Source organism: Talpa occidentalis, unplaced genomic scaffold (genome assembly GCF_014898055.3).
Source record: "Talpa occidentalis isolate TD23 unplaced genomic scaffold, MPIMG_talOcc4v2.1, whole genome shotgun sequence".
NCBI classification, from domain to species: domain Eukaryota; kingdom Metazoa; phylum Chordata; class Mammalia; order Eulipotyphla; family Talpidae; genus Talpa; species Talpa occidentalis.
In genome coordinates, this window is record NW_026555331.1 from 117,011,142 (window position 1) to 117,021,749 (window position 10,608).

A 10,608-nucleotide genomic window follows, 5' to 3' on the forward strand; every position below is an offset into this window, starting at 1 on the left:
CCTCTAAATAACTCCTCAGGTTATTCTGAAGTACAATGCATATTAAGTCACACTGTCCTTTATAACTCCCAGTACTGGACATTAAGACCACTCACCTGCAAATGTAAAACTAAGGTGCTTTGGAAAGGAGACTCTAGTGAGTTCAGTCCTTTGTGTTACTAAATTATTTTCTCTATAATTAAGGGACTCTTACCTGGACGATATACATAAAAACATCGCTCTCTCCCTATTGTGAAGAACAAAACCCATTAATGTATATGAAGGCAAAGGCTTTTTCTTATTTGCCAATATAAGATGTTATAATATTTCATTTTTGGCTGTATTATAGATAAGTACCTACCTTTAAAATGTGATTTTTAGATGACTTTGGTGCATTGGTGTTTTGATTAAATAATATCTTTATTCACAAAGAACCATCATTTGTCTTCATCAACAAGAATAATTTGCTTGTCATTTATATGAAGGTCAATCCTGAAACTACAGGATCCTGGATAAATTGATTAATTGAAATTGTTATTCATTTTCTCATGCTTTGTTCATATTCAGTGGCGAAAGAATAATATGTGCCAAGCACACAAAAAAGATTTCTTGGGTTTATCAGCAACGTTTTGCAGTGCTATCTGATAATTATGTGTATAAACTTTAATGGCACAAAAGGAAGGTGAATTCTAAAGAATTCAAAATTTAGAGAATCTTCATAGAGGAAATAAAGATGTATTAGGAAAGATACCTCTTAGGAACTATAGGAATTTTTATCAGTTATGATGCTTTGGCTGCAAAGAACTGAATGAAGATCAACTAAAAGTGATTAAAATAATGTGCAAGTTGTAATTGCCATAACAAGATTGGAGGTGGAGTTAGTTCAGAATTAATTCAGTGACTTGAGGGTATCATCAATGAACCAAGCTTCTTTTCTCTTTATTTTCTTCTATTCACAGAGTTGGCTTTTGTCCTTGAGCACTTCCCCTAAAGGTATTTTAAAAATTACATGCTCCCAGAACATCAACCAAAGTAGGAACAAAGGGCAGGTCTTGTCTTGATTCTTTGCCTTATTAAGAGTGAGGAAACTTTTACTGGCAGGCTCATGAAGACAGTCACAGTGATTCAGAGGTTCACATGCTTATGCTAACAGAGATCCCTGGCAAGAAGAGAGAAGAGAATAAGAGATAAGCAATATGATGGGGCTTAGACTAATTCATCTCCGGGAACTATAAAGTCTCCCTAGTACCCCCCCACCCCCATGCAACCAAACATGTGAGTGCTATGTGGAAAAAGGCAAAATTCACTTTCTGTTTGTCTTGTGTTTGTTTTGCAAGGAAGATGGGGATGAGGGTGTCTGTTAGAGACAAGTAGAGATTTCAGATAGTGTGTTAATAAGTGCAACTGTTAACTACTGTGCACATTTGGGAAACAGCAACTAATTCAAAATAACTGGGTCATAGAGATCAACTTGTTTAACAGGGCACAAATCATGGAGAATATTGGGTTTATCCTAGAGCACATAGAGAACTAGAAAATGATATGGTGAAACTTGTTTATTTTGAAAGCTCATTCTAGAATGATAAGTGATTTTGGAAGCAAGCAGACCAACAAGAGGACATTGTGAAGTTCAGATGAAGGCTTATTGGAGACTACCCCCAAATATGGACTGTATCTGTGGAGACAAAATGTCAGGTTTCAAAGATACTTGAGAGAAAAAATTAATAGGAGGGCAGAGAGTTAACTCAAGACAAATCTCAGCTACTATAAGGTTCCCTTTATATGTACATTAAAAAATGTACAGTAAGAGGTAAAAACAAAATTCCTCATGTAAAACCGGCAAAATACTGATTTAATTAAGTGAAATAGTTTCAAAGATGGTAATGGATAAATGCATTTTAAGTTTATGACATAAATAAGTCACACATTTCTAAAATTTACCACATATGGAGATCATTTTAAGTCATTCTTCTAAAACTGTTGATTGATTCTTTTTTTTGAGCATCCTAACTGTAATGTCTTAAACCAGAAAAGTTTTACTTATTGTTCCCCTCAAAAAAAAAAAATCTAGCCCACCTAATTAAAAAACACATTTTTAAAAGAAAGAATCATTCTAGTTAAAAATTTGGATAGCAATTTTTCAATTTTTCAAGTCTGGTTTGTATTGGTAGCTTTTTTTTTTTTTTTTTTTTTTGCAGAAAACACTATTAAAGGTCAAGCACCATTTTCATTGAGATTGTTATGCCTTTAATTTTTTGCAGAAATTATTTGATGGAGAAAAAGGTTTATATGCTGTTCATTGAGGGACCAATCAGTAGTTTGGATAGCCTCATTCTTCTTATGAGAATAACCTCATGTTTGAAATTCAGCTGGCACTGGCAGGGATAAGGCTGTAATCTCTGCCTTTGTTTCAGTTTTCTCTGTGTGCAAGTATCAGACTCATGACTTTCAACTCTCTGGCAGTAAACTTCAACCAACTAGCCTAGCAGCTGAGAGTAGACTGAAAGAATTCCCCAGCTTTAGAGTTGAGTCCAACAGAAAATGCACTTTGGCCTCCTAAGCTGAAACACACTCCCTGTGAGAGTCAATTAAATCACAAGAGCTGTCTTTTGTGAAAATTCTACTTTCTACATCTCAGAAAATCCTTTTCACAATCAAATAAGCAGCCAAACAAGGACTACAAGTGGGAGTCCAATTATTTATCAGGACAAATAACTTCAAATAACTGAGGCTGATTTCCTTAACCTTTCTTTAATGTACAACATTGCTATTGCCTTTTTTTTTCTCTTGAAATGTTAAAAGGGATAACCCCTTTTTCATTCATTATTTGCTGAATTTTCTAGAAAGTTCAGTTATTATGTAAACATCACAGCCAACTATTGAGACTGTTCAAACCAGAAAAAGCATCTCCTTTGCTGTCACATTGTTACCCTCAGCCCCCCTCTATTTGTTCCCTCTCCCCCATATTCCCTCTGATGATGAGTATTATTTTTCCAGAGTCTAAAGGTTTGTGGAAGATATTGGAAGGAAAAGTCCATTAAAAATCATCAGGCAGCTTTCTTGTCTGCCTGTGATTATGCAGATGTTTCTTTATACAAACCTTTTCCCTTTGCAGTATGGCTGTGGCATTTCTTCCTCCCTACTGTGCCATTGTAAGAATATTTCTTCTTTCCTTTTTTTTTGCTATAATAAATTGGCCCATTTGGATATAAAAAAATCATCAAACTATTCTTTTTCATCTCTGGACATTCATCATTTTGCTAATTCTTGACATCAGGAACTATATATCTGATATTTAACATCCGTATATACAGTACATCAGGGAATATATAGACAATTATAAATCTCTTTGGACAAAATAAATATGAATTGTTCTCTAATATTAGAAGTGGGTGAATCAGATGTGAGTGATCCTGTAGTCATGATATTATAATCACTAAAACATCAATTATTTAATTCTAAATTATTCAGAAACCTTCTGCCCCACCTGTAAATACCTGGTTTATATACGGAAATACTTCATAAATGCCTGACATGATGCCTTTTTGGTTATCTTGCAAAAGTGGACTCTAATTCTTTGTATACCTGTTTCAAAATTGTGTCTACTTCTATTTTATATTATTATATATTACATATATAGTTCTTCCTCCTGTCTGAGATGGTATTATATATTTGGTAGAGAGAAAATCTTGTTTACTTTTTGTACTTTTCTTCAAATTTTTTACATAGAGCATTGCACAGGGGGATTAAAAATATCTGTGTAAATTAAACAATAGGTTTCCATAGTGAATATTTAGCAGGGATATTTATAAGGAGATATATTATGATACATAACCTCTCATTTTAAATGTGTCCAGCAAATTCATCCATAAGTAAATTAAAAATTATTACTCCTTCAAGTCATACCTTCTAAATTATTTCAGTTTTCTTTGTTAGTACAATGCTATTCCAAAAAGGGATCATTCTGAACTTTAAAACCTTTCTTGGCATGATAACATGTTTTAATTTGTTTTGATATCTGTAATATTTAATTTTATATAATATAAAATTTTCCAGACTTCATTTATTTTTCATTAAAAATCTAATTTCTTAGTTCTTTTCTTCTTGTTAACTGATTTTTGCTAACTGAATGTCTTTATATTCTATAAATCTCTTCATAATATACTTTTGAAATAATACAAATTCACATGCTTTAAGAATATTAGTTCAATTATAAAATGAATGTGGTCATTGTAAATTAAACACTATATTTTCACAGCAGTTAAAAACATAAGATGTAATGTTACATGGAAGAAAAAAAGATAATTTGTCATACCCATGTACCCAAAATTTAAATTCTTTAATGGCTTTTGACATAAATCCTAAAACTCTCTTCGTGACTCCAAAGCTCTGTATCACTGGAATCACTCATTCTAGTCTTACATCTCCTTATTCTGGGTTAAACTTTGTGACTGTTGAGTTGTTCTTTCTGCTTCCTCAAAGGGTCTGCTCAGGGCAAATCTCATTTGCATGATGCTTATCTAGTCTCAGATATCACCTCTTCAGAAAGACAGAGCCTTACCAAACAGTATAAAGTAAAATTCACTCTATCCCTCTTTTCTACATCACCTCCGCCATATAGCAAATATTTCTATGATATGTTTACAGTGTTTTCCATGAGTGATTGAAATTTTGAGTTATATTGATTTATTCATGTGTGATTTCTGATATACATCTAGAATATCCAGAGGGCAGATTAAAATCAGCATGGTTCAATAGGAAACTTGTTACTGTTTCTGAGATTTCTCTCAACTACATTGGGATATGGCAGCCCCAGAATCAAGCATCACAACCATAAAAGAAAGAGGCCATTTTACTCCTTTCTTTTAACAGTGAGTCTTTTCTTCCCCCTAAAGATTTAGAAGAATCTACCCCTCAGGTTTCATTGGCTAGGGTTGTGTTACGTTACCACTGCTGAATTAATATCTGAGGTAAGGGTAATGCAAAATCTGTGATCTCAGAAATAACTGTGCTACACGGGGAAAGAGTAAAAATCAGAGCAAGTAAATGCTGGGAAGACGAATACAATGTACAATACAACCCAGTTTTAGTTCTTCATATCACTATTGCCAACTAAAATAATTTATAGTTTTTAATTGATTTTGTTTTTCTCCCCAAACAATGCAAATCCATGAGAACAGGATCTGGTACATTTGGTCCCCCGCTGTGTTTGCACAGGCTAAGTTTGACACATAGCATATTAATAAATATCTGTTGTCAAAATAAATAAAGGTCACTCATTTACTACACATGTGCTTTTTCCTAAGTTCTACTCATCTTTCTGGTCTTAAATCTGACATTTAAATTCCTGCACCAGATTTTACTACTTTCCAAATTCAGTATCACTGAATAAATGAATATTTAATAATCTCAGTCTATCATTAAGTTATAAACTCTAAAATGTTTATCTACCTTTCCAACTTGGCCACTGTTTATATTGCCAATATTTGGCTTTATTTCTATAAGAAAACAGGTATTCACCATGTATTTGCTAAGTAAAGGAATAAATAAAGGTAACAATGCATAGAGGTTCTGTTTGAAAGCATCCCTTTTTTCAATTAATGTTACTCTTGGGGAAGAAAATTTTGGAATAATCAATTTCATATTTCAATATGATAATCCTGTGGTGACAATTTACTGTAATAAAGGTCACCATAAATTATACATGTAAATTAGAATGTGTAGTAAACAAGAAGATTGACTGCAGGAAACAAACAAGAAAGTCTGCTGAGGTTCTGCTGGTCCTCACTAAGTAAACGTTGATTTTTGGGTCTGGCCCTGTGCCATAAAAAATGGCTTTCAGTGCTCAAGAATAAAGAGGTCTTCAGAGGGCTGAGACAAGTGTGAGAGATGGTTTAATTTATGGTGAGAAACAACTGTAACAAGAACTAGAGTAATTGAAGTTCATATTGTCAGAGCAGTTTTTCCCTGGGTCACGCTACATGCAAACTCAAACATCAGAAGTGTGCATTGGTTAGTATAGATTAAAAAATAAATACATAAGTAAATAGAATAAAATCTATCTACCTGGCTATACATGTATGTATTTTTCTTTATCTTCTATCTGCTGTAGTATTTTATAAAGTTCATTCCCACTATATAAACAACCTTGCTAATTGTATGAAAGTTAATAGACCAAGACAAAAATAATTTGGGAAAATATCTCCTCCTTGTAGAAAGATCTTTGCAAATTGAAGTAGAATATTTGAATGCTTAGCTAAGTTATTAAAAAGTTCTTCTTCAAAAATCTTCTTGTTTTCTGTTTTATTCTTATCCTGATGACTCTAAGCTTATATTTTATGATAAAATATTATGTATTTATATAGTACTGTAGCAAATGGTAAATCAAAATTTCTAGAAATGTTATCCATTTTATAAATACTATTTTTTATGTCATAACTAATTATCAGTGTTACTGACTCCTGCAACTTCCCTGTTAAGAGAAAAAATATTCATCATATTCAAATTTTTGTTTTAACCTAGTTTTTAAGGCAAGCTGACTTTCATTTTGTTAAACCTTTTATGTAAACTCTAAAACGTAATTTCTATTCAAGCCCCAAAGAAGGAACACTGTAGCTTTCTATTTTATTTTACTTTCTACACTTTCATTTGTTAAGATATCTACTCAAGTTTGGCATTCCATAAAACATTTGATGTCAACTCATATTACCAGCCCCTTTTTCTTTTACTTTATTCAGCTGGACTCCTTGTCAATGAGAGCTCCTAACAACTGTGAAAACACTTTTTGTTTCCTTCAGTAAATTCAAAAGAGAGGAGTTAATTTTGCTTCGTAGTCCTTGGTATCATCCTTAATATGCCACTGCTCTTGAAAAATATATTTTCCTTATTATTTTCTTTTCTGTTTCTATTTCCATCTATACATAATGAAAGAGGTGAACTTCTAAATAAATCAATGTGTAGTAGTCAAAATAACATTGACTATACAGTGGACTTATTAACATGCTCGCCTTAGGTCTTCTAAGAGATGTTTGTCATTTTTCATGGAAACTTAAGTGTTTATATTTTACTTGAGAATGAAAGGAGGGAAGGGCATTGCTATTTTATGTGAAATAATATCTTCTCAAACCTAAAAATTTAGTAAGACATTTACAGTGAGTTTAATTATAGTTTTACTACATTGACAGGGATGATATGAAAGAGAGTATGATAATTGGTTCTAGAATGTAGAAAGTAAGGAATTCCCTTCTTTTTTCTTTCTTTGATTTTCTAGGAGAAAATGGGAGGATCTTCTAATCTATGATGGAATTAATCAGATCAGTTTTCTTGTCTGTGCTGTCTAATGGCAATCATCTGAGAAAGGAAGACTTCACAGATTCACACACACTCACACACACGACTGAGTAGGCCCTACCCGATGATTTCCATAAACATATAATTCCCTCCTTAAGAAAAAATGAGTCATGAGAGCCCCTTAGATAATTTATTGTTAAAGACACTTATTGTTCTCTGCATAGCCTGCATTTGCACACCAGTAGGAATGAATGAAACTCATTCATTTGCTGTCTCCTGCTGCTGCCACATGAACACTGGTTCCACCAGGGTTCCAGCAGTCTTAGGCACCACTGTCTTCCTCTTTAACAGAAATTGTATGAAGGATAATCTCAAAATCTCACTCAACTCTATAACTATCAGATAGGGAAGATACTCAGGAGGAAGATAAAAAATAAACAGATTGGCTGATAACCCAACCAAACAAGTAAGTGGAATCAAACTGAGTTTATAGTGACTTTACTACCCACACTTTGATAATTTGTTCCCATTTGTTGAAAAACCTCATTATCCTATTTTCTAAGTGTCCTTGCTGTATGTCATCTTTTTAGATCAACAGTCCTGAGTTCTGAAACACATGAGCAAGACACCATTGCCATGATTTCAGTACCTCTCAGAAAGTGCTTACCATGCCTACATTTTCTACTACTGATGCCCACCAAGGTGAAAATTGTTCAAAGTAACAATTGACCAAACATTATGTTTTCAGTTTTCTGTATTAGTAACACAGTCTAGATTTCCTCAGAATGACTGCTAGATACAGCTGTAAACACAGTTTTGAGGAAAGTATGTTGAAACACCCCCCCTTTCTTTTACCTTAAGGTTGGACAGATACCTACCAACTCCAGCTATTCTCCAAAAAGACAGTTCAGTCTACTTAGCATCTCATCTATTTTTGTGGCATTTATGTATATGACTCAGTGTTATGCTTCTCCTTAATGATGAAAAATACAGTCTTGATGTCATTGAAAATCATACCCTTCTCTCTTGCTAGTTTAGTGAAGAGCAGAGCCAATAACTCCTGGTGTCTGGTTATTTTCTCATAACATCTGGAATGAAATACCAATTTTTGCTTTAGGGTCTCTATTTCAAAGCAGAATCCAGCTATTGACAATTACCACCACACCAACATTATTTGTGAATTTGGCAAGAGACACATTCTCTCTTCACTTTCCCAGCACATCCACTTCTTCTTCTGTCAGTCAACTCCAAGTCAGTACCTGGAGTTCTTGATGACTATCACTTTCTGTAAACAGCCATAAAAGCTGGAGAAATTCAAGATTTCCTCTACCTATATCCATCCAGTCCCATATTTTGTAACATGGCTTGTTTGTGGATCGGTTCAATACAGGATGGAAAAAATAGAAAGTCGCATTTGGTTCCACATTCAAGTCGCATTCTCCAATTCAGTTTTACCCTTCTTAAAGTTAATACATTAATTTTTATATCACTCATGTCAGTTTCTCTATTGATTTAAAATATAAATGGTAGAAATAACAAGTGAGTTTGTGCAAACAGCACCATACTCTTTCAGTGAGACTGTTCTTGTCTTTCTCTGTCATCCCTTTTCCTTTCCTCTATGATCTATTTTTACTCAATTTCTAGGCAGAGTAGTTTAAAATTCTTCTTTTGTTTTATCCCAAACCATGATATTAGAGTCTCACTTTTTATTCTCAATGGTTTACCAGTATACTTTGTTAAAAAAAGAAAATTACGTCACTAAACAAAAATTTTAATTCAGCTGTGATTTTCTGCTTCCACCATTCATTCGTTTGTTCTTGTTGTATGTATTTGCTTAGCATATAACCTGTAAATTTTGGCATCCCATTCCTTGATTCCTATGAAAGATTAATTATTCTAACTTAACAAAATGTTATCAGAGCTATGTAGTCCTTCAACATTTCATTATCTGTCTAAGAGATTTGTGTGTACATCCTGGAAGGAAAACAAATGAGCAAATCAAAGACAAAAATACTTCTCTACACTTTCATACTTCTGCCTCACATCATTAATTAGGAAAGTAATAATATTGGGTAAGTGTCTGCCCTCACCTCTCCTTCTCATTAGTTCTGTTACATGAGAGGAAAAATTATTTTTTTTTCTTCTGAAAAATGTGAAGTTTCTCAATAGACATATCTAAGCCTACCTGGATTCTCTGTCAGAACCAGCCTATCCACAGGTCACATTTGATCTTCTCCATTCTGCTTCTATGATGTAATCTCTCTAAGTTAGCCTGCCCTTGTGTGGAATGTCACCATTATCCAGCATTTCTATGTGGCCACTAAATATATGGTTTAGTACTATTCAGGAAGGATAAAAATGTAGAAAGTCCAATCCAGCTCCAAAGTCATTTTTACAATCTAGCTTTATCTCTAATTAGTCATTATTTTCCAACTTACTAACTACATCCTCTATTTTTGAATTGGTATAAAATCTAAATGGTAAAATTAATTGGTAAGGAATAAGAATATTCCAGGGCCTCCCAGGTGGCGCAGCGGGTTGAGTGCAGCTTGGTGAAGCTGTCTGCAGCCTCTGCAGTGCCAGTTCAATCCCTGCTGTCTGGCAAGAATCTCACATGGCACTGCAGACCTCTCCTGTCGCGCCCACGCTCCCCTCAGCAGTGTATTTTGGTCATCTACCTATTTTGCTCCCCACTCTGTCTCTGGTGAATCCCCTCACCCTCCTGCACCTCTGGCCTGTACCCAAGCTCTTGTATAAAAAAAAAAGAATATTCCAAATTACAACACACTTTTTTTTTTTTTTTTTTGTGGGACTGATATATGGGATTGTTGCATGGATACTGACTGGGTTCACTCTCTGATTAGAGAAGTAGTTGAAAATTAATACTTAAGTCATATGTTAAAGCCCTAACCCCCAATAAGAGAGTGTTTAAAACATGAGACTTTGGAGTGGGTTTAGATGAAGTCATGAGGATGTGACCTACATCATGAGATTAGTGCCCTCATAAAAACAAATATCAACAAGCTTGTTCTTGCTCTGTGTCTTCCATATGAGGATATAGCAAGTAGGTGTCTATAAGCCAGGAAAAGAGTGCTCCCCAGAACTCAACCAAGCTGACATATTTATCATAGTCTTCTAGCTCCATGTTGACTGTTTAAGTCATCTAATGTACAGTATTGTGTAATCATAACCCAAGTTGATCTAGACAGTTATTTAAATTATATTATAACTTTGTTGCTGTCCCTTTCCTGGTAACCTCCCATAGCAGACCTCCCTCCCTACCTCTCCACTCAGGTTATTTGATGTGGTTACTGAAGCCACCTTGTTGAGATAATTCAA

At 34.1% G+C, this 10,608-nt stretch overlaps 1 long non-coding RNA gene across 1 annotated transcript; it reads right to left on the bottom strand.

The window, feature by feature from the left end:
• Positions 1-370: 370 nt before the first annotated feature.
• Positions 371-9,493, bottom strand: LOC119250832 (uncharacterized). Its single transcript, XR_005126442.2, has 3 exons — positions 9,455-9,493; positions 8,148-8,357; positions 371-1,138 (listed from the first exon to the last, which is right to left on the bottom strand). It is a non-coding gene; the product is annotated as an uncharacterized LOC119250832 (long non-coding RNA).
• Positions 9,494-10,608: the final 1,115 nt, after the last annotated feature.